At 36.3% G+C, this 22029-nt stretch overlaps 2 pseudogenes; both read left to right on the top strand.

Moving 5' to 3' along the window:
• Positions 1-9398: 9398 nt before the first annotated feature.
• On the top strand, positions 9399-10261 carry LOC114217739 (26S proteasome regulatory subunit 4 pseudogene; annotated as a pseudogene).
• A 10079-nt stretch (positions 10262-20340) lies between these two features.
• LOC114219060 (small ribosomal subunit protein eS4-like) lies at positions 20341-21131 on the top strand (annotated as a pseudogene).
• The last annotated feature ends 898 nt before the right edge of the window (positions 21132-22029 follow it).

The following is a 22029-nucleotide window of genomic DNA, read 5'->3' as shown; positions in this document are numbered from 1 at the left end:
TCACCAAAGAAGATATATAGATAGCTAATAAGCATGTGAAAAGATGCTCCACATCATATAATATCAGGGAAATGCAAATCAAAACAATAATGCAACATTATACCCACCTATTAGAATGACTACGAATCCAGGACACTGATAACAAGAAACACTGGAAAGGGTGTGAAGCAACAGGAATTCTCATACATTGCTGATGGGAATGCAAAATTGTACAACCATTTTGTAAGACATTTTAGTGTTTTCTTACAAAACTAAACACATTCTTACCATGTTATCCAGCAACTGTGTTTCAAGGTACTTACTCAAAGGAGTTGAAAACATGTTTATACAAAAACCTGCACATAGATCTATAAACATCTATATTTATTTGGTGACTTTATTCATAAATGCCAAAACTTGGAAGCAACCAAGATGTCCTTTCATAGGTGAATGGATAAACTGTGGCATTTCCAGACAATGGAATATTATTCAGCACCAAAATAAATGAGCTATCAAGCCATGAAAATACATGGAGAAAACTTAAATTACTCAGTGAAAGTAGCTAATCTAAGAAGGCTACCTAGTGCATGATTCCAACTATATGACATTCGGGAAAAGACAAAACCATGGAGACAATGCAAAGGTCAGTGGTTGCCATCTATGCGAGTGAGGGAGAGATGAATAGGCAGAGCACAGAGAATTTTGAGGCATAGAAAATACTCCATATGGTACTATAATGATGTACATATGTCATATATTTTCCCAATTCTGTAGAATACAACATCAAAAGTGAGCCCTAAGGTGAACTATGGACTTTGGTTGATTATGATGTGTCACTGTAGATACATTGTTGTAACAAATGTACCACTCTGGTGACTGTTATTGATAATAGGGGAGGCTCTGCATGTGTGGGAACAGGAAATATATGGGAAATCTCTGTATCAACTTTCCATTTTGCTGTGACCTGAGAATTGCTCTTAAAAAAAAAAAAAGAAAAGTATAACAAAACCATACATCAGGACACAAAACAAGTGCCAACAAATTAAAAAAAGATGAAGTCATACCTTGTACTTTTTCCAATCACAAGTCTATGAAACTGGAAATCAACCACAAGAAAAAATCTGGAAAGAGCACAACTGCATGGAGGTTAAATAGCATGCTACTAAACAATGAATGGGTCAACAAAGAAATCAAAAAGGAAATAAAAAAATACATGAAGACAAATGAAAATGATAACACAACCGTCTAAAATTTTTGGGATGAAGCAAAAGTGGTTCTAAGAGGGAAGTTTATAGTAATACAGGCCTACTTCAAGAAACAAGAAAAATTTCAAATAAACAACCTAAGCTTACATCTAAAGAGCTAGAAAAAGAACAAACAAAATCCAAAACCAGTGGAAGGAAAGAAATAATAAATATTAGAGCATAAATAATATAAAAACTAAAAAAAAAGACAACAAGAAAATCTTCCATCAAGAAAGAGAGAGGACTTGAAAATCAAAATCAGAAAAGAGAAATAACAACTGATGCCATAGCAAAATTATATGCCAACAAATTAGACAACTGAAAAGAAATGGATAAATTCTTAGAAACATATAACCTCCCAAAACTGAACCAAGAAAAAATAAAAAAAAATTGAACAGACTGACTACCAGCAATGAAATTGAATCAGTAATCAAAAACTACCAACGAACAAAAGTCCAGGGCTAGATGGCTTCAAAACTGAATTCAGCTAAATATTTAAAGAAGAGTTAACAACTATTCTTCTCAAACTATTCCAAAAAATAGAAGAGGATGGAAAGCTTCCAAATTCATTCTACAAGACCAACATTACTCTGATATCAAAACCAGATAAAGACACTACAAAAAAGAAAACCATAGGCTAGTGTCTCTGATGAGCATAGTTGCAAAAAATCCTCAACAAAATATTAGCAAACTGAATCAACAATACACTAAAATAAAAAAAAAATCCACCATGATGAAGTGGAATTTATTTCTGGTATGTAAGTGTGGTTCAATATTCACAAATCAAAGTGATACATCATCGCTTCAACAAGAGAGGATAAAAACCATATGATAATTTCAATAGATTCAGAAAAAGCATTTGACAAGTACAACATCCGTTCATGATAACAACACTCAACAAAGTAGCTTTAGAAGGAATATACTTCAACATAATAAATCCCATATATAAAAAATTCATGGCTGGGGCTCCTAGCTGGCTCAGTCAGCTAAGCACTTGCCTTTGGCTCAGGCAATGATTGCAGGGTCCTGGGATGCAGCCCTGTGTTGGAGTCCTGCTCAGCGGGGAGCCTGCTTCTCCCTTTCCCTCTGTGGCTCCCCCTACTTGTGCTCTCTCTCTCTCTCTCTTTTGCAAATAAATAAATAAATAAAATCTTTAAAAATTTCATGGTTAACATTATACTCAATGGTGAAAAACTGAAAGTTTTTCCTCTAAGATCAGGAATAAGACAAATATGTCCTCTGTCATTACTCTTATTCAGCATAGTACTGGAGGTGCTAGCCACAGCAATAAGACAAGAAAAAAAATCCAAATAGGTAAGGAAGTATAACTATCACTATCTGCAGATGACATGATACTATATATAGAAAACCCTAAAGACTCCACCAAAAAGCTACTAAAATTGATAAATTCAATAAAGTTGCAGAATACAGAATCAATACACAAAAATCCATTACATTTCTATACATTAATAATGCAGCAGCAGAAAGAGAAATTAACAAAACAGTCTCATTTACAACTGCACCAACTATTGTAAAATACTTTGGAATAAACTTAATCAAGGAGTTAAAAGACTTGTACTCTGAAAACTACAAACATTGATGAAAGAAACTAAAGATGACATAAACAAATGGAAAGATATTCCATGCTCATTGATTGAGAGAACAAATATTGTTAAAATGTCCATACTACCCAAAGAAACCTACAGATATAATTTAACCTTATCAAAATACCAACAACATTTTTCACAAAACTAGAACAAATAATCCTAAAATGTATATGGTACCACAAAAGATCCCAAATAGTCAAAGCTGTCTTGGAAAAGAAGAACAAAACTGGAGGTATCACAATCCCAGTTTTTAAGCTATATACAACAAAGCTATAGTAATCACAACAGAATATTACTGGCACAAAACTAGACACACAGATTCAATGGAGCAGAATAGAGAGCCCATAAATAAACCCACAATGAGATGGTCAATTAATATTCAACAAAGGAAGCAAGAATATTCAATGGGTTAAACACATCTTTCAACAATTGGAGTTGGGAAAAATGTACAGTTATATGCAAAAGAATGAAACTGGACCACTTCCTTACACCATACACACACAAAAATATACCCAAAATGGATTAAAGACGTAAATGTGAGACTTCAAACCATAAAAATTTTAGAAGAGAGCACAAGTAGTAATTTCTTTTTTTTTTTTTTAAAGATTTTATTTATTTATTTGAGAGAGAGAGAGTGAGAGATAGCACGAGAGGGAAGAGGGTCCGCGGGAGAAGCAGACTCCCTGCTGAGCAGGGAGCCCGATGCGGGACTCGATCCCGGGACTCCAGGATCATGACCTGAGCCGAAGGCAGTTGCTTAACCAACTGAGCCACCCAGGCGCCCACAAGTAGTAATTTCTTTGACAGTTGCCATATTAACATTTTTCTATATATGTCTCCTAAGGCAAGGAAAACAAAAACAAAAACAAAAACAAAAACAGGTGTTTAGGATGACACCAAAATAAAAAGCTTCTTCACAGCAACAGAAAAGACAACCTACTGAATGAGAGAAGATATTTATAAATGATATATCCAATTATGTGTTAGAATCCAAAATATGTAAAGAACTTAATAACTCAACACCAGAAAAACACAAATAATCCAGTTAAAAAATGGACAGAAGACATGAACAGACATTTCTCCAAAGAAGACATACAGATGAACAACACACACATGAAAAGAAGCTCAACATGAAATGAGAAATGAAAATCAAAACCACAATGAGATACCTCACACCCATCAGAATGGCTAAAATCAAAAGCACAAGAAAAAATAAGTGTTGGCAAAGATGTAGAGAAAAAAGAACCCTTGTGCACTCTTGATGGGAATGAAAATTGTGTAACCATTGTGGAAAACTCTATAGAGTTACTTCAAAAAATTAAAAATAGAAGTACCAGATGATCCAGTAATTCCACTACTGTGTATTTACCCAAAGAAGATGAAAACACTAATTCAAAAAGATATATGCAACTCTATGTTTATTGCAGCCTTATTATAATAGCCAAAATATGGAAATAACCCAAGGGTCCATTGACAGATGAATGGATAAAGAAGAGTGGTGTATATATACATAATGGGACATTGCTCAGCTATAAAAAAAGAATGAAATGTTTCCATTTGCAACAGCTTAGGTGGATCTAGAGAATATAATGCTAAGTGAAATAACTGAGTCAGAGAAAAACAAATATCATACAATTTCACTCACATGTGGAATTTAAGAAACAAAACAAACAATTAAAGAAAAAAAGAGATAAACAGGGACGCCTGGGTGTCTAGGTCAGTTAAGCGTCGGCTTTTGGCTCAGGTCACGATCCCAGGATCCCGAGATGGAGTCCAGCATCAGGCTCCATGCTCAGCAGGGAGCCTGCTTCTCCCTCTGCCTGTCATTCCCCTTGCTTGAGCTTGCTCTCTCTCCCTGACAAATAAATAAAGTCTTTAAAAAGAGAGAGAGAGAGAGAGAGAGAGAGAGAGAAATAAAACCCAGACTCTTAAATATAGAGAACAAGTTGGTAGATACCAGATGGTGGGTGGGTGGGGGGATTAGTGAAATAGGTAAAGATTAAGAGTACACTTCTCATGATGAGCACCTAGTAATGTATAGAATTGTTGAATCACTATATTGCACTCCTGACACTAATATAAAACTGTACATTAATTAAAAATATACATAATAAAAATAAAACAAAGACAAAAAAGAACAACAAAAATCAAAAGCATATATTACAAAAAGAAATGGAAACAATTTAAATATTAGCCTAACAAAGAAGTAACATTTCATTTTGTCTTAATTTTGTCTTAATGCCAAAGGTGCTAGTGTTGAATTGAATACTAAATGCTCATGGAAAATCTGCAAATTATTCTCAGAATACTGGCTTTTCAAATACTGATCTAGAATTACATAATCTTCATTTACTTTGTCTACCTACTTAAGTTCTAACCTTAAATCATGTCCACTCATGTTCTATATTCCAAATTTCTCTGTTAGCTCTCATTATTTCTTCCTGACATTTAAATTACTTTATTAAAAAGGAATGTATTTATTTCCATAATATTGCAAATCATTTAAAATTATAGGATCTAAATAATTTAAAATAAACTAGTTTGAACATAACACTGTATGTTAATTATACCTGAATTAAAATGAATGAATAAATAAATAAATTTATGTTCTCTATCTTTAAATAAATAAATAAACCTTTTTTTTAAAGATTTTATTTATTTATTTATTTGAGAGAGCGAGAATGAGAGAGAGAGAGAGAGAGAGCACATGGGGGGGTCAGAGGGAGAAGCAGACTCCCCGCTGAACAGGGAGCCCGATGCAGGACTCGATCCCGGGACTCCAGGATCATGACCTGAGCCGAAGGCAATCGCTTAACCAACTGAGCCACCCAGGTGCCCAATAAATAAACCTTTTTGGTTATATTATAGAAGAGACTTTAGCTCAAGAGATAAATTGCATCTGTAGCAAAATTTTAAAAAAGTAAATATAAACCTTAAAATTAAATTATCTATCTCAAATATAGAGAATTTTAGGTCATCATATTGAAAAAAAATCTGCAAAAGTAATGAAACTTACCACTTCAAATCTACTAGAATGGTTAGAACAGAAAAGACTGACCACATCGAATGCTGGTGAGGATGTAGAGCTACTAGAACTTTCATACATTGTTGCTTAGAGTTTACACATACAACTTCTAAAGTCAACTCCTAAAAAACTCATTTCTGAAGGTAAACATTTAGAATATGTCTCAGAGATTGGACTCCCGGGAGAAAATGCATCCAAGAGAAATCAAAACATGAACCCAAAAGGACCTGTAGAAGTCTTCATAGCAGCTTTATTGATAACTGCCAAAAGCTAAAAATAGCTCAAATGTCATTCAACCTGAAATGGATAAAGTAATTATGTTACATTCAAATAATGGAATACTGTACACAGCAATACAGAAGAATGAACTGCTGAGATACATAGCAAAAGGGATGAATCTCATAATCATTATGCTGAGCAAAAAGAGACACAAGCAAGTATGTGGTGTATGATTTAATTTATATGAAGTCCAAGAACAGGCAAAACTAATATATGTTGATAGAAATAAAAACAGAGGTTGCTTATTGGACTGACTGAAAGGAGGCATAAGGAAGCTTCCTAGGATGATGTAAATGTTTTATTTGTTTTATTAATACTACATTCAATGTCTATTAATATTGCATAATATTATACTTGTCAGTACTAACTGATTTTTACACTTAATTTTACAGTATGCATTCCTTGCTCTGCATATAATTTTTACCTCAGTAAAAGTGAAAAAAATAGGATTTTGAATCCAAAAAACAAAGAAAAGAACCCCACCCAATAAAACTTTATCAAAAGCAGAATTTAGCAAATTCTTATCAAATGTTTAATTATTATTTAAATAAAAATGACAACACAAAGCAGTAACTGAAAAAATGCAAGTAGTTACTGTCTAGTGCTATACATCTGATTCTGATTCACTATGGTTTTCTAAGTAATTTTAGTTTTAAGGTTTACTTTAATACTACAGATTATTTTGACTCATAATGTGATTCAAGGCTGAGAGGGAAGAGTTGTTTGGGAAATGATTACAACACAGGTTAAATCTCCAAATTTATAAATGTGCATAAAATAAATGATAACTTTCCTCTTGATCATTTCAGTCCTTTTTTCTTATATGTTTGTGTTCATATCTTCCTCCAGTTCCAAGTGTCCTTATGTGAAAGCAACACATATAATTTTTTTTTAAAGATTTTATTTATTTATTTGAGAGAGAGAGAATGAGAGATAGAGAACACGAGAGGGAAGAGGGTCAGAGGGAGAAGCAGACTCCCTGCCGAGCAGGGAGCCCGATATGGGACTCGATCCCGGGACTCCAGGATCATGACCTGAGCCGAAGGCAGTCGCTTAACCAACTGAGCCACCCAGGCGCCCAACACATATAATTTTTAACAAAAAGTTACTGAAGATTGTAAGTAAGCACTCAGATCACTGGTTCTCAAATTGCCTACATGTTAGAATCACCCAGAAAATTTTATAGTAGTACCGCCTGAGTTTCACTTGACTCTCACCCCCAGAAATTCTGACTTAAGTAGTATGGGGTATGGCCTCATCCAGTTAAAAGCTCTTTAAGTAATGCTGATAAACAGCAAGATTGGGAGACAACTGACTGGTAACTATTAGGAACAGAAACAGAGCCTCAAATGCATCATCCCTGAAAAAGTATGTTTCAGCAATAAATTCTTTGGGTCCTTAATGGGAACTTGGGTTTTAAAAAATTGACCTCAAAACGTGTGGAATTACACCCAAAATCATAAGATACCTCGGAATAAATCTAACCAAAGACGTAAAGGATCTATACTCAGAAAACTATAGAATACTCATGAAAGAAATTGAGGAAGACACAAAGAAATGGAAAAATATTCCATGCTCATGGATAGGAAGAAGAAATATTGTGAAAATGTCTATGCTACCTAGAGCAATCTACACATTTAATGCAATCCTTATCAAAATACCATCAACTGTTTTCAAAGAAATGGAACAAATAATCCTAAAATTTGTATGGAACCAGAAAAGACCCCAAATAGCCAAGACGGTAGCATCACAATTCTGGACTTCAAGCTCTATTACAAAGCTGTCATCATCAAGACAGTATGGTACTGGCACAAAAACAGACACAACAATCAATGGAACAGAATAGAGAGCCCAGAAATGGACCCTCAACTCTGTGGTCAACTAATCTTCGACAAATCAGGAAAGATTATCCAATGGAAAAAAGACAGTCTCTTCAACAAATGGTGTTGGGAAAATTGGACAGCCACATGCAGAAGATTGAAACTGGACCATTTCCTTACACCACACACAAAAATAGACTCAAAATGGTTGAAAGACCTTAGTGTGAGACAGGAATCCATCAAAATCCTTGAGAAGAACACATTAGCAACCTCTTGGACTTCAGCCGCAGCAACTTCTTCCTAGAAACATCGCCGAAGGCAAGGGAAGCAAGGGCACAAATGAACTATTGGGACTTCATCAAAATAAAAAGCTTGCATACCAAAGGAAACAGTCAAAAAAACCAAAAGTCAACCAGCAGAATGGGAGAAGATATTTGCAAATGACATATCAAATAAAGGGCTAGTACTCAAAATCTATAAAGAACTTAATCAAACTCAACACCCAGAGAACAACTAATCCAATTAAGAAATGGGCAGAAGACATGAACAGACATTTTTCCAAAGAAGACATCCAAATGGCCAACAGACACATGAAAAAGTGCTCAACATCACTCGGCATCAGGAAAATCCACATCAAAACCTCAATGAGATACCACCTCACACCAGTCAGAATGGCTAAAATTAACAAGTCAGGAAACGACAGATGTTGGCAAGGATGCACAGAAAGGGGAAACCTCCTACACTCTTGGTGGGAATGCAAGCTGGTGCAGCCACTCTGGAAAACAGTATGGAAGTTCCTCAAAAAGTTGAAAGTAGAGCTACAATATGATTCAGCAATTGCACTACTGGGTATTTACCCAAAAGATACAAATGTAGTGATCCAAAGGGGCACATGCACCCCAATGTTTATAGTAGCAATGTCCACAATAGCCAAACCATGGAAAGAGCCTAGATGTCCATCAACAGATGAATGGATAAAGATGTTGTGTATATATACAATGGACTATTATGCAGCCATCAAAAATGAAATCTTGCCATTTGCAAAGATGTAGATGGAACTAGAGGGTATTATGCTAAGTGAAATAAGTCAATCAGAGAAAGACAAGTATCATATGATCTCACTGATATGAGGAATTTGAGAAACAAGACAAAGGATCATAGGGGAAGGGAGGGGAAAATGAAACAGGACAAAACTGGAGTGGGAGACAAACCATAAGAGACTCTTAATCTCAAGAAACAAACTGAGGGTTGTTGGAGTGGAGGGGGGTGGGAGGCATGGGGTGGCTGGGTGATAGACACTGGGGTAGGTAGGTACTATGGTGAACGCTGTGAATTGTGTAAGACTGATGAATCACAGGCTTGTACCCCTGAAACAAATAATACACTATATGTTAATAAAGAAAATTAAAAAAAAAAGTGTGGAAACAATTGTAAAAATGGGGACATGTCACCTGGCATAGGTAAAACCTTATTAGCCAAAGCCGTAGCAAACCAAACCTCAGCCACTTTCTTGAGAGTAGTTGGCTCTGAATATATTCAGAAGTACCTAGATGATGGCCCCAATCTCATTGGGGAATTGTTTCGAGTTGCTGAAGAACATGAACCATGCATCATTGTCTATTGATGAAATTGATTCCATTGGAACAAAACATATGACTCAAATTCTGGTCGTGAGAGAGAAATTCAAAGAACAATGTTGGAACTGTTGAGCCAGTTGGATGGATTCAATTCAAAGGTTGATGTAAAAGTTATCATGGCCACAAACCGAATAGAAACTTAGGATCTAGCACTTACTAAATCAGGCTGTATTGATAGGAAGATCAAGTTTCTTTGGCCTGATGAAAAGACTAGGAAGCACATTTTTCAGATCCACACAAGCAGGATGATGCTGGCTGAGGATGTAACCCTGAACGACTTGATCAAGGTAAAGATGACCTCTCTGGTGCCCACATCAAGGCAATCTGTACAGAAGCTAGTCTGGTGGCCTTGAGAGAATGTAGAATGAAATTAAGAAATGAAGACTTAATAAAATCTAAAGAAAGTGTTCATTATATAAACAACAACAACAACAAAAACACAAGGAGGCACCCCTGTGGGGCTCTATCTCAGCAGACCACAGTTTCCTTCAAGGAAATGTTTGGGAGTGTCCTAACCACCCCCCCGTCCCCCCAGCTGACGGATGAGGTTGGGGAAGCTGCCCAGGGGAACCCATACTCCAGTTGCTCTTTCTTAGCAGAACCTACTGTGTATCTTTTTGAGGTGATGTGTATAATACCCACCAGACTGCCTTCATCTGCTGCTCACTAGAGTACTTTCTCCCCAATAAAGCATGCTCCTTCTCAAAAAAAAAAAAGGAGGAATGTCAAAATTAGGAAAAAAAAAAAAACATTTGATCAGGCTCAAGTTTTCACTTTCTTTACAGTGGTTTTGGATGTATCTCTTTGTATAGTTTCCTAGTGGCTGCTCTGGATGTTACAAAATACGTATTTGATTTATAGCAATCTACTAATAACATTTTCCCAGTTTGCATGAAGTGTGGAAACCTCATTTCCATTTAGGTTCCTTTACCTTTAGTTTTCCAAAATTTAATTATATCTATTTGTTGTTGTTGTTTGTGGGTTTTTTTTTTTAATTTAACTGTTAGGGATCCGCTCAGTTTCTTTGATCTGTAGGTTTGCATATTTTGCCAACTTTGGCAAGTTTTCAGCCATAATTTATTCAAATGCTCATTTAACTCCACTCTCTTTCTTTTCTCCTGCGGGACTCTGAAGATGCATATGTGGGATCTTTTATTATTGTTCTACTGGTCCCTGTGGCTGAGTTCAATATTTTTCAGCTATTTTCTCTCTCTGTTGATCATACTAGGTGAGTTTTATTGCTCTGTCTTTAAGCTTATTGATTGATCCTTTGTCATCTCTACTATTGAGTCCATCTAGTGGGTTTTCAAAAGTATCTTTTATTCTATTTTCCAGGTATATAATATCAATTTGATTCTAATTTTCAGTTCTACAATATATATATTTGATTGCTTTACAAATCTTATTTCTTTGTTGGGAATTTCTTTTTTTTTTTAAATCTGTTTCAAGAGAATCTGTAATTGATCACTGAAGCATTTTTATGATAGGTGCTTTAAGATCCTTGTGAGATAATTCATTTCAGTGTTGGCATCAGTTGAATTCTCTTATTTATAGTAAATAAGAAGTGGTCAGTCCCCCTAGGGGACTTTATCTTACTCTTAGGGCAACAAGATGATATCCACAGGATTTTTTTGCTTTGTGAGTGTCTTTACTCATCATAGGTGAGGGAGAAGGAAAAATTTTATCTGCTTATAGAAACGGGGAAAGAGGTTGATATCCCTGCATTCCTGAAATTGTATCTTTATTCCAGACATTTGCCAGATAGCCCAACCTCTCAGACTATAAGGAAGAACTCTTTCAAGGTCCAGGAACTCATTCTTCCTTGAAATGTAAATATTGAGGAAAATAGCCCCCAGTGCTCAGGGCTCCTTGGTGGCTTATCTAGAAAACTAGCCAGAGTATAGTTATTTGGTCCTCTTAGAGAAAAGAAATTTTACTATAATTTCACACCAGAAAAATCAAGTAGATAGATGGTTACAGATCTAATTTTCATGGTGTATAAAGAGTCTTAGGAAACTATGACCTTTTTATAGGAATACTGAGAAATCCAGGGAAATTTTATGTCCCCACAATTAGACTCTGGGCTTATTTCACTTTTTTTTTTTTTTTTTTTTTTTTTTTAGAGAGAGAGCTGTGAGCATGAGTGGGACTGGGGGTGGGGTGATCAGGAACAGAGGGAACCGAGGGAGAGGGAGGGGCAAGCTGACTCCAGACTGAGCACAGAGTCCCTGCTGACCCATTCCCTCAACCCTGAGATCCCTACCCCATCTGAAACTAAGAGTCAGAAACTCAACCTACTGAGCCCCTGAAGCACATCTACTTCATTGTTTTTACCTTTATTTATTCTCCTTATTTAGGTTTAGGCCCCAAGTCTTAGTTGACTTTTGTAGGCTGTCAGTGGACTTTTCAGAGCTTTGCAATTCTGTCTTGATTGATTTGGTTTATCTGTTGCAACTGGCACTCTCCTTTCCCTTGATCACGCTGCCGGGAACTGGGCAGGGGAGCCGTAGGGGATTACCCACATTGGGAGGTTAGATGAGGGATTTGGTGGGGTTCCACTAAAAACCCCACTTCCTCCAACGCAAGCCGGCCAGAGTCTCTGGACAGGAAAGAGGGGAAACAGAGGCTGCTGAGAGGATTGTCTGACATTTGGCAGGAAAGAAGAATGCTCCCCCTGCTGGCTGCTTGTTGTTTATGGGGTTCCCAAGTGACCTCCTTACCCCTGATGCTGTCAGAGGGATTTTCTTTTGATTCAGGAAGGAAATCAGCATCCCTGGACCTCCTTCTGTGGCTAGGCTGGAGGTCTGAAGACATGGGGTCTGGGTGGCCTCTGTGTGTGTGTGTGTGTGTGTGTGTGTGTGTGTGTTGTGGGGGTGCAGCCAAACTGCCTTTGTGTTGTTGTTCAGGTCTTGGCCTCTTTAACCCACGCACCTACTTACTGCCTGTCAGTCAGTGCTCTGTCTTCATTGTCTCTTATTTACAGGGTTTATATTTGTACTTTGTGGAGAGGAACAGAAAAGGATAGGGAGAAATGAGTCTATACTATCTTGTCTGGACTGGAAATCCCTCACTGTACTTTAAAGGAAGCAAAAATGGAAATCTAAGAAGAGGTATGTTAGGTGTGCTTTAGGGAAAAAAGACAACCTGTAACAACATGCTCTGAGTGTCTCAAAAATTTACTGTTGATACAAGCATATAAAACTGAAGGAAAAACTCAGAATGTTGCTCTAAGTTCAAGGCTGGGTAAGAGACACAATCCCACGCAAAAAGATATACTTGGATTTGGGCAGGGAATATCAGGGTAAATACACTTTCCTATTAGATGAGGATGTTAATCCCAAAAGTTGGGTCCCAATCTTGTAATCACATGTGGTTTCCTGTCTGAAAAAGGTAACCTAAATAAACAGAATCAATTGATGGAAGGAAACCAAATTCAATGACATTAGTTGAACCTCTAAAAGAAGTTGTGTTGGGGTACCCAGGTGACTCAGTTGGTTGAGCATCTGACTCTTGATTTCGGCTCAGGTAATGATCTCATGGTCATGAGATCAAGCCCTATGTGGGGGCTCCGTGCTCAGTGGGGAAACTCTTTCCCTCTCCCTCTGCCTCTCCCCCAAGCACACACTCTCCCTCTCTCTCAAATAATATTTAAACCAAGTTGTGTCAAAGCCATCCATTCCTCTGAAATTTCGATTAGAGAAATTAACACATTCCTTAGCTTAAGCCAGTTTGAATAAGGTCTTTTTCTCTATATCTTAAATATTCCTAAGTATATGCAATGATTACAATGTGCTTTCACTTTTATTTAATTCATTATCTTTATCTACATCTTTCCTGGAAGATTAAAGTTCAAAAATTTTGGGTCCAATTTAACTGCATAGGTTTCTTTCTGAGGTGTGGTCAACTGCTAATTACTCTGAATATAATTTATCTCTTCCCACTAGCTATTTACTTACAGATAGGGTACCCCAGGAAGACCCATAAAAATAATGATCACTCTTCATTAAGAGGATCAGAAGGAAACTGGGCCATCTGTGATGCTCCCAATGGTAAATAATAAGTGGATGTCAAACAAATAACAATGAAAAGCCCCGGCAGGGTTTTTAATGTCCTGATAATAGCAGAAGCTGTGAGTGACCTATGCTGTAATGGCCATAAATGATCATGAACATGAATGAGTCATTAAGGTTTTGCTATTCAAAATTTTCCTCTGAGTAGAGGACATCCTAAGATGGGAATGAGGTTGAGGGAGAGTATACTTGTATTATGGAGCATAAAAAAATTTTGCCTCAGTAGCATATATTATATCAAAATTGAAACATTTAAAAGATAATTATGCTGTTTAAATTCTTAGCCTTTCCAGATTTGCAAATCTAAAATACTTTTTAAAAAACTATCAAATAGCTGTTTTCTGGCTCTAGTTATATGATTTTAAATGGATATTGCTTGTAGATTATTAGGTAGGTCATCAATGAAGCCTGAGGTGTTCTCACACTTTATGTGTCTTCATACTGTCACATAGCCAGAGAGGTGGCAAACCCGGTGACAGGCTTTTATTCCATGGAGGAACTAAATGATCACACTCACATTTTCCATTGTGGTTTTCCTGAAGTTGTGCTCAGTAGCAGATCAAGTACATTATTTCTGTTGCCAGCAGTGAGCTCATTTGGAAGAGATTCAATTCCATGCGAAGGACAATAACCTTCCTTGTTCAGCCTTCCATTCCTGTCCTATTTTGCACACCCACCCCCTATCAGCCCCGTACATCACAGGCTGATACATGCAAACTGTTAAAGCCTAGTCTCCCAACTTCTTCTCTACCCTCTGTCCCTATCTCTATATGTTTCATTTATAATGGGATCTCTATTCTCATTGCCCCCACCACAGACCCTCTCAAGACCTTGCCTGTGGTGAATCTTCTATCTAAAATTGTTCTTCTGGGCGCCTGGGTGGCTCAGTCCTTAAGCGTCTGCCTTCGGCTCAGGTCATGATGGAGCCCCGCATCGGGCTCCCTGCTCCGCGGGAAGCTTGCTTCTCCCTCTCCCACTCCCCCTGCTTGTGTTCCTGCTCTCACTGTCTCTCTCTGTCAAATAAATAAATAAAATCTTTAAAAAAAAATGTTCTTCTTTTCTTCTCAATCGGTAAAGCTCCTTTCCATTCCTATGGTCTGGCCCATGGCTTAGTATCTATGCACTTCCTGTCCTGACTCAGTCACTGCTTCCCCCTTCTCCCACTGTACCCCTCCATGCCTTTATTTTATTTATTTGGTTCTGATTCCTCAACAGAATGAACTGGACAAGAAGAGGAGTTGTTCATTTGGTATAGTTTCTTTGACTGATGATTTGTTTTTCACAAGAAATCTTTCTTTAATGATTCAATGATTTAAAAATGATTCCAAGACTATTAGGGGGCAAATTCTTTCTAAGGCTATAGACTCAAGGATGTCTATGAAATCTACAAAATCATTCAAAATCATTGTGCATGTTTGCTTATGTACACAAAGAAACCATCATTTGATCAGACGCATTCTCAAATGTGTCCCATGGACAATAGAGGTGGAAACCATGGTTCTAAGGGATTAGGTAAGAAAGTTGAAGATCAAGAAACAGTAGGGAAGTCCTCTTTTTTATTTGTTCACATATTTCTTAGGATTCCTTTCATTTTTTATTATGGCAAAATATAAATAATACTAAATTTCCTATTTTAACCATTTCAAGTTTACAGTTCTATGGCATTAAATACAGTTGACCCTTGGGCGCCTGGGTGGCTCAGTTGGTTAAGCGACTGCCTTCGGCTCAGGTCATGATTCTGGAGTCCCAGGATCGAGTCCCACATCTGACTCCCTGCTCAGCAGGGAGTCTGCTTCTCCCTCTGACCCTCTTCCCTCTCGTGCTCTCTCTCACTCTCTCTCAAATAAATAAATAAAATCTTTAAAAAAAAAAATACAGTTGACCCTTGAACAACACTAGTTTGAATGGCATGAGTCCATTTAGGTACAGATTTATTCCTATAAATACAGTACAGTTCTGTAAATGTATTTTCTTTTATGAATTTTCTTAATAATATTTTCTTTTCTCTAGCTTACTTTATTATAAAAATATAGTATATAATACATACAACATACAAAGTATATATTGATTGACTGTTTATGTTATTGGTAAGGCTTCCGGTCAACAGCAACTATTGTTCGATTTTGGAGAATCAGAAGTTATATGCAGCTTTCTGACTGCAGAGAGGAGCCACGTTCCTCACCCCTGTGTTGTACAAGGGTAAACTGTACATTCACATTGTGCGGTCTAAGTCTTTTACTCCATAACATTTCCACAAAGGTCGAGCTAAATCATAATGCTTTATTTAATTTGATTTATAAAATGACCACAAAAACTAAATTATTACTAATCCCTAATAAGATTTTTAGAAATGTTGGCATGAATTAGCAGTCTCAAAGACAAAAATAAAATTGCAGTTCAGTTATGGGTTTTGACATTTTAAAATAAAGGCAGTCATTCTTTGCTCTGTGCATAATGCTCTGTTTTGCAATTAATGAATGATTCAAAGGACAATGCAAGAGAATATCAGCATGTGAAATATAGTATACCTCCAATTAAATCATTAACCCATCTGTTTCTGCCCCAAACTGAAAACAAGATAAAAAAAATGATGTGAATGTGAAGAATAATATTATCCTGTGTGGTTATGGGATAAATTTAGACAAACTATTAAGGCATAAATTTCTGTATATTCTTTCTTGCCTGATGGCACAATCATGTCTTAAGTAAGCAGGAGTTACAAGAAAATTTATGTCCCATTTTTTTTTTTTTTACAATGAGTAAAATTAATGATACATTTAACTTTGTTCATTTGATTCTCTCTTGTACTAGGCTGTAAGTAAAGTGTTCATTTTATTCCCTACTACATACTCAGATTCTAACTCAGAGCCTGGCACATAACCAGAACTCAGTATGTTCTTGGTAAAGGAGTGTTTGTTTCATTTGGTACCTAACTGAATGAATGAATGAATGAATGATCTCTTCCTCCCCTTTTGGCCTGGTTTCCCTCCTAGCTTCCATCCACCCACATGCCTCTCTCTTTCTCCTCTAATTCTTTCTTATCAGCAAATTTTGACACATCGTCTGCTCTCTGTTTCCAACACCTTTCTTTTTTTTCTCTCAGAATCTTCATTTTTCCTGTCAATGTACATCTTTCCTCAATTATATGTGATTTCATACTACAATTGCAAAACAAAGCCCTGTTGCTTTGTCTTCTTACAAGCAGAATATACAATAAAAATATTATTTTATGCAATGTCCTTTTGCTCCTCTTCTGAATTATTCAAAAGGTAAGATGTTATAAATGTTTATTTTTTATTCTAAAAAAAAATCATTTTCTTGTTTGTTTTATTCAACTCTAGATTTTTCTATCCTGTGGGTTTGGAATCCTTGACATAAAAATTGTCTATATACCACAGAAATGTAGGATGAGAAAACATTACTGAAAGAGAAATCAATCTTACTAATCTAAGCAAAAACTAAGAGACATGCACAATTAAAATCTTTGCATTACATAGTTTTTTAATGAGCTAAGAATCAATTATGAGTTTGTGTAGTTGCTTCAATTATTGGGTATTAGAAAGTGATTTTTCTGTATACCAGAATCCTGATAATTATTAAGTTAAATTTTTACACAATGAAATATACATTGACACAAAATAAAACAGATAAAAAGCTTCTTAGGCTTAAGGTCTGTAACCATATGTAAAACCAAGCAAATGCATTAATTATAAACAAAATCACATTCTCAATAAAATTTAAATTAGCACCATTACATTTATGTGATATGTACTGTTGATTTATTGAAATTGTAATGTTGATTTTGGGTTTGGCAATAAAATGCATCTTTTGAATTTTACTTCTTTCCTTGATCATTGCTATTCAGAACATAACATATTCCCCTTTGAGATGTTTCTATCATTGCTACGAATATACATCCTTTACAAAATTAGTTTTTTAATCAGTTCCCCATAACCTGCAGGACCACTTAATTCAATAATGTACCTGTCAAATATGATGATTTTAAATTAATACCAGTTCTAAAGAACAATTACAAGCTAGTAAGTAAAAGGACCATAGTTAGATAATATTCTACTGGAAATATAAAGGTTTTGTGGCCTGTTTTTTTGTTTGTTTGTTTGTTCAGTTTGTTTTAGTTCAGTATGTTTATACTAGTTTGCACTTTAGGATAACTTGTATCTTCTACCTTTTTCAATTTTTCCCTCAGTTTAAGTCACAGTGAAATCTTTGCTTGAATCTGAACCATTAAATGATTTTACTTTTACTTGTTACAGACAAGTTCATATACAAAAGCAAATAAATACAAAAATCATATGGCCATGTTTGTTTATGAAATTTACATCTAGCTGATACAGAATATTTTGAACACTGTTTTTTTTCAAGATCATCATACAATTTAAAACCCATGATTAAAAATACGCTAGACCTTTGTAGACCCCTAAAACGTTTCAGAAACCTGTAAGAAGCACATTTGTACATTAATAAGTTAAGTCCTCAGTAGAATCCCATGAAACATGTAGTGACATGTCTTCACTTTATATAGATCCTAAAATAAAGATCTGGATAAGTTAAATGTAACAACATCCCACCACACTGTTATAATCCAGAAAAGTAGGAGTCAGGGTTAGCTCTACCTGATTCCATGGCCTTTATTCTCCCCATCACTGCTGATCAGTTTCTCCTGTTACCTATTTTGATATATACTCAGTAACACTATTTCACTACTTTGATAAATGCAGCTCAGCATTGGGCACAAGCCACCAGACATTTGCAAATATTATGTTAAATTCCAAGTTAAAATTGACCAAAATCCTTCCAAGTGCTACTAATTACACCTGTAATAACCTCTCAAAATTAAAAAAAAAAAAATTAACTCAGCAATGCTCATTTACTTCTCTTTTAGACCTACAGGGTTGGAGTTTATAGCTCCTTCGAGTTGAATCCCACAAAAAGTCTTGAGATTTAAAAAGAAAAGCTCATAGAAATTTCTTTTTTTGGGGCGCCTGCATGGCTCAGTTGGTTAAGCGTCAGCCTCCGGCTCAGGTCATGATCCTGGAGTCCCAGGATCGAGTCCCGCATCGGGCTCCCTGCTCGGCAGGAAGTCTGCTTCTCCCTCTGACCCTCCCCCCTCTCATGTGCTCTCTCCCTCTCTCATTCTTTCTCTCAAATAAATAAATAAAATCTTTAAAAAAAATTAAAAAAAAGAAATTTCTTTTTTTTTTTTAAATTTTATTTATTTATTTGACAGAGAGAGACAGCGAGAGAGGGAACATAAGCAGGGGGAGTGGGAGAGGGAGAAGCAGGCCCCCCGCGGAGCAGGGAGCCGGATGAAGCTTGATCCCAGGACCCTGGGATCATGACCTTAGCCGAAGGCAGATGCTAAATGACTGAGCCACCCAGGTGCCCCAGAAATTTCTATACTGTATAAAAGTGTTATGGTTAATAGAACTGGGGATCCCTGACAGCGTGGTAGAGAGGGGAAAGGAAGCTTGAGATTTGAAAGAGGATGACTGCTTATCGAACTTTTGATCATTTGTTCATCGTGCCATGTTGTGTAATCACTGTACCCATCTTTTCCATCATCAAAGAAGGCAACATGACGTTGTTTGAGTCATTCTCCTTTATTCAATGAGTTTATCAATCAGTCTGTACTTCCATCTGTGTTTTTGCTTTGAACTTTTCTCTGTGTTTAGCACCATTAGAGTAGAAACTGCTATGGTGAATCTGAAATGGTTTGGAGGCAATGGGAAAGCTGTAGCAAATGCAGAAGAAAATTATGAGATATTTGATCTCATTGGCAGTCAATTTGATATCTGGTATTTAATGGAAAATAAGTGAACATTTTTACCCCTGACCTTTTCACTTTAAAGTGAATTACTGTTACATATTTTCCATCATTAGTTTTTCCTCTAATCTTTTTTTCCTCATAGAAAACAATTGACTTGAATAAAACCCCATCTTTTCTGAATCTCAGTGTATATTCTGTTTGAATGTGGATAGTAAGTTATTTTTTTTTTTCCTATAGCTTTCTAACATGTGTGTTCTTAAATAGCTTCAGGATAAATGTTAGGGCTTCAAAGGTTTTAGTTTATTTTTGTTTTTATCTCACCTTTAGCCTACTGTGAGCCATTTTTCTTAAACTTGGAAAATCCATTCCTTTAAAATTAATTGGCATTGATTCAAAGCAATGTATCCTAAGTTTTGCTGGTATGGTTTATACCAATTATGCCCTAAAGAGTATTAGGATAATTCAAAGCTACACAACAAACAACTAATAAAGTATTGAATAGACATAATAAATTAAAATATTTCATAGGGTATTTGAGACTAAATTGACAGTCAATTAAAAATGCTATTCCAGTCAAATAAAAGAAGCTATTCCACAATGTATAACTTGAGAAAAAAAAAATCCTACTATAACAGAAGAATGGGGCTAAATGTTCATAGGAGCACAGATTTGCTACAGGGAAGTAAATATTTGACCTCCTTCACACCATAGACCAGACACAGTCCCAGACTCATGTCACTAGCATGTCCATGTGAGCAGTTTGAGAGGATAGCAAGACATGTATGGCTCTGTAAGAGTGATATAGGCCATTAAGGGACACGTTTTCCGTGGAAAATAAACCAAACCAGACCAAACCGAAAAATAGTAAGTCTTTTTCTGCCTAGTGCAGCCATGTCTCATGGTCCCAAGAAGCATCTAAAGCATGCAGCAACTCCACAGCTTTGGATGCTGTATAAACTGACTAGTGTGTTTGCCCCTCATCCATCTACTTGTCCCCATAAGCTGAGAGAATGTCTCCCTCTCATCATTTTCCTAAGGGACAGACTTAAGTATGCCCTTACAGGAGATGAAGTAAAGAAGTTCTGTATGCAACGTTTCATCAAGATTGATGCAAGGTCCGAACTGATATAACCTACCCTGTTGGTTTTATGGATGTCATCAGCATTGACAAGACCAGGGAGAATTTCTATCTGATCTATGACACCAAGGGTTGCTTTGCTGTTCATTGGATTACACCTGAGGAGACCAAATATAAGTTGTACAAAGTGAGAAAGACCTTTGTGGGGACAAAAGAAATCCCTCATTTGGTGACTCATGATGCTCCCACCATCCGTTATTCTCATTCCCTCCTCAAGATGGATGACACCATTCAGATTGATTTGGAGACTGGAAAGATTACTGATTTTATCAAATATGGTAAGCTGTGTATTGTGACTGGAGGTACTAATCTGGGAAGAATTGGTGTGATCACCAACAGGGAGAGACACCCTGGTTCTTTTGATGTAGTTCTCATGATAGATGCCGATGGCAACAACTTTGCCACCTGGTTCTCCAACTTTTTTTTTTTTTTTTTTGGCAGAGGAAACAAACCCTGGATTTTTCTTCCCTGTGGAAAAGGTATCTACCTCACTATTGCCGAAGAGAAAGACAAGAGACTGGCAGCCAAACCGAGCAGTGGGTAGAATGGTCCCTAAGTGACATGATTGGAAGTCTTACTATTTAATAAAAGATCATACAGCATGATAAAAAATAAAAACATAAACATCCACCTAAAATTGGTTCTACTTTTTATTGTCATTATATACTGACAATTCCAAACAATGTCAGTGATAAAATGCTCCTCAAGACAGTGAAGATTGCTCCCATGGCCTCTCTCCCTTGGTATGTCACTGATCCGTTGTCAAGACTAGAGCCTGCCATGTGTGGTACAAGAGAGTGCATTTGACTACAAAACAAAAATGGAATCCATGGGCCCTGTGGTCATTTTTTTCTCCTTCCCACTCTCAAGGGTTGAGAAGGAAAGAGCTGCTGGTTTTTCTCCAGGTGATACCTAAGTGGATTTCATAATCATCCATTTTTTTCTTGATAAGGATAGAGAGGGCTAAAACTTGAAGCAAAACTGGAACATCAAGAAATTTATTCCAGGGAATTTCTCAAGGTACAAATTTCTTAAAATTTATTTCTTAGTTTGTTACTGAGATGGAGATTTGGGTAAAAAAAGAAAATTAAAAAAATGCTTGAATCTTTGATGAAATAGTGCTAATATGTTACAGATTTATTTATGCCTTAGTTGGCTTTGGCTCAGAAAGTTTCTCATTCTCCATTTATGTTAACCCCTTTCTCAGATTCAATTTAATTCCCCCTTTTCTTTCACAGGATAAAAAATGCCACACACTTCGATTTATGAGCAGTAATAAGAAATAAATCTTCTGAGATTTTACTTTAATTAAAAAGAGTTATGTCTGCTTACATTTTTTTTTTCTTTCTACATGCAGTGATTCTATTATCAAGGATGCTATGGACAGAGAAGTGGAATGTGTGCATTTGAATATGGGTACATGGACAAGAACAAATATTAAT

Source organism: Eumetopias jubatus, unplaced genomic scaffold (assembly GCF_037043125.1).
Source record: "Eumetopias jubatus isolate StellerSeaLion01/CBP00866 unplaced genomic scaffold, mEumJub1_p1.0 scaffold_1, whole genome shotgun sequence".
Lineage (NCBI taxonomy): Eukaryota > Metazoa > Chordata > Mammalia > Carnivora > Otariidae > Eumetopias > Eumetopias jubatus.
Note: the sequence above shows the minus strand (reverse complement) of the source record. Positions and strands in the feature narration are given on the sequence as shown.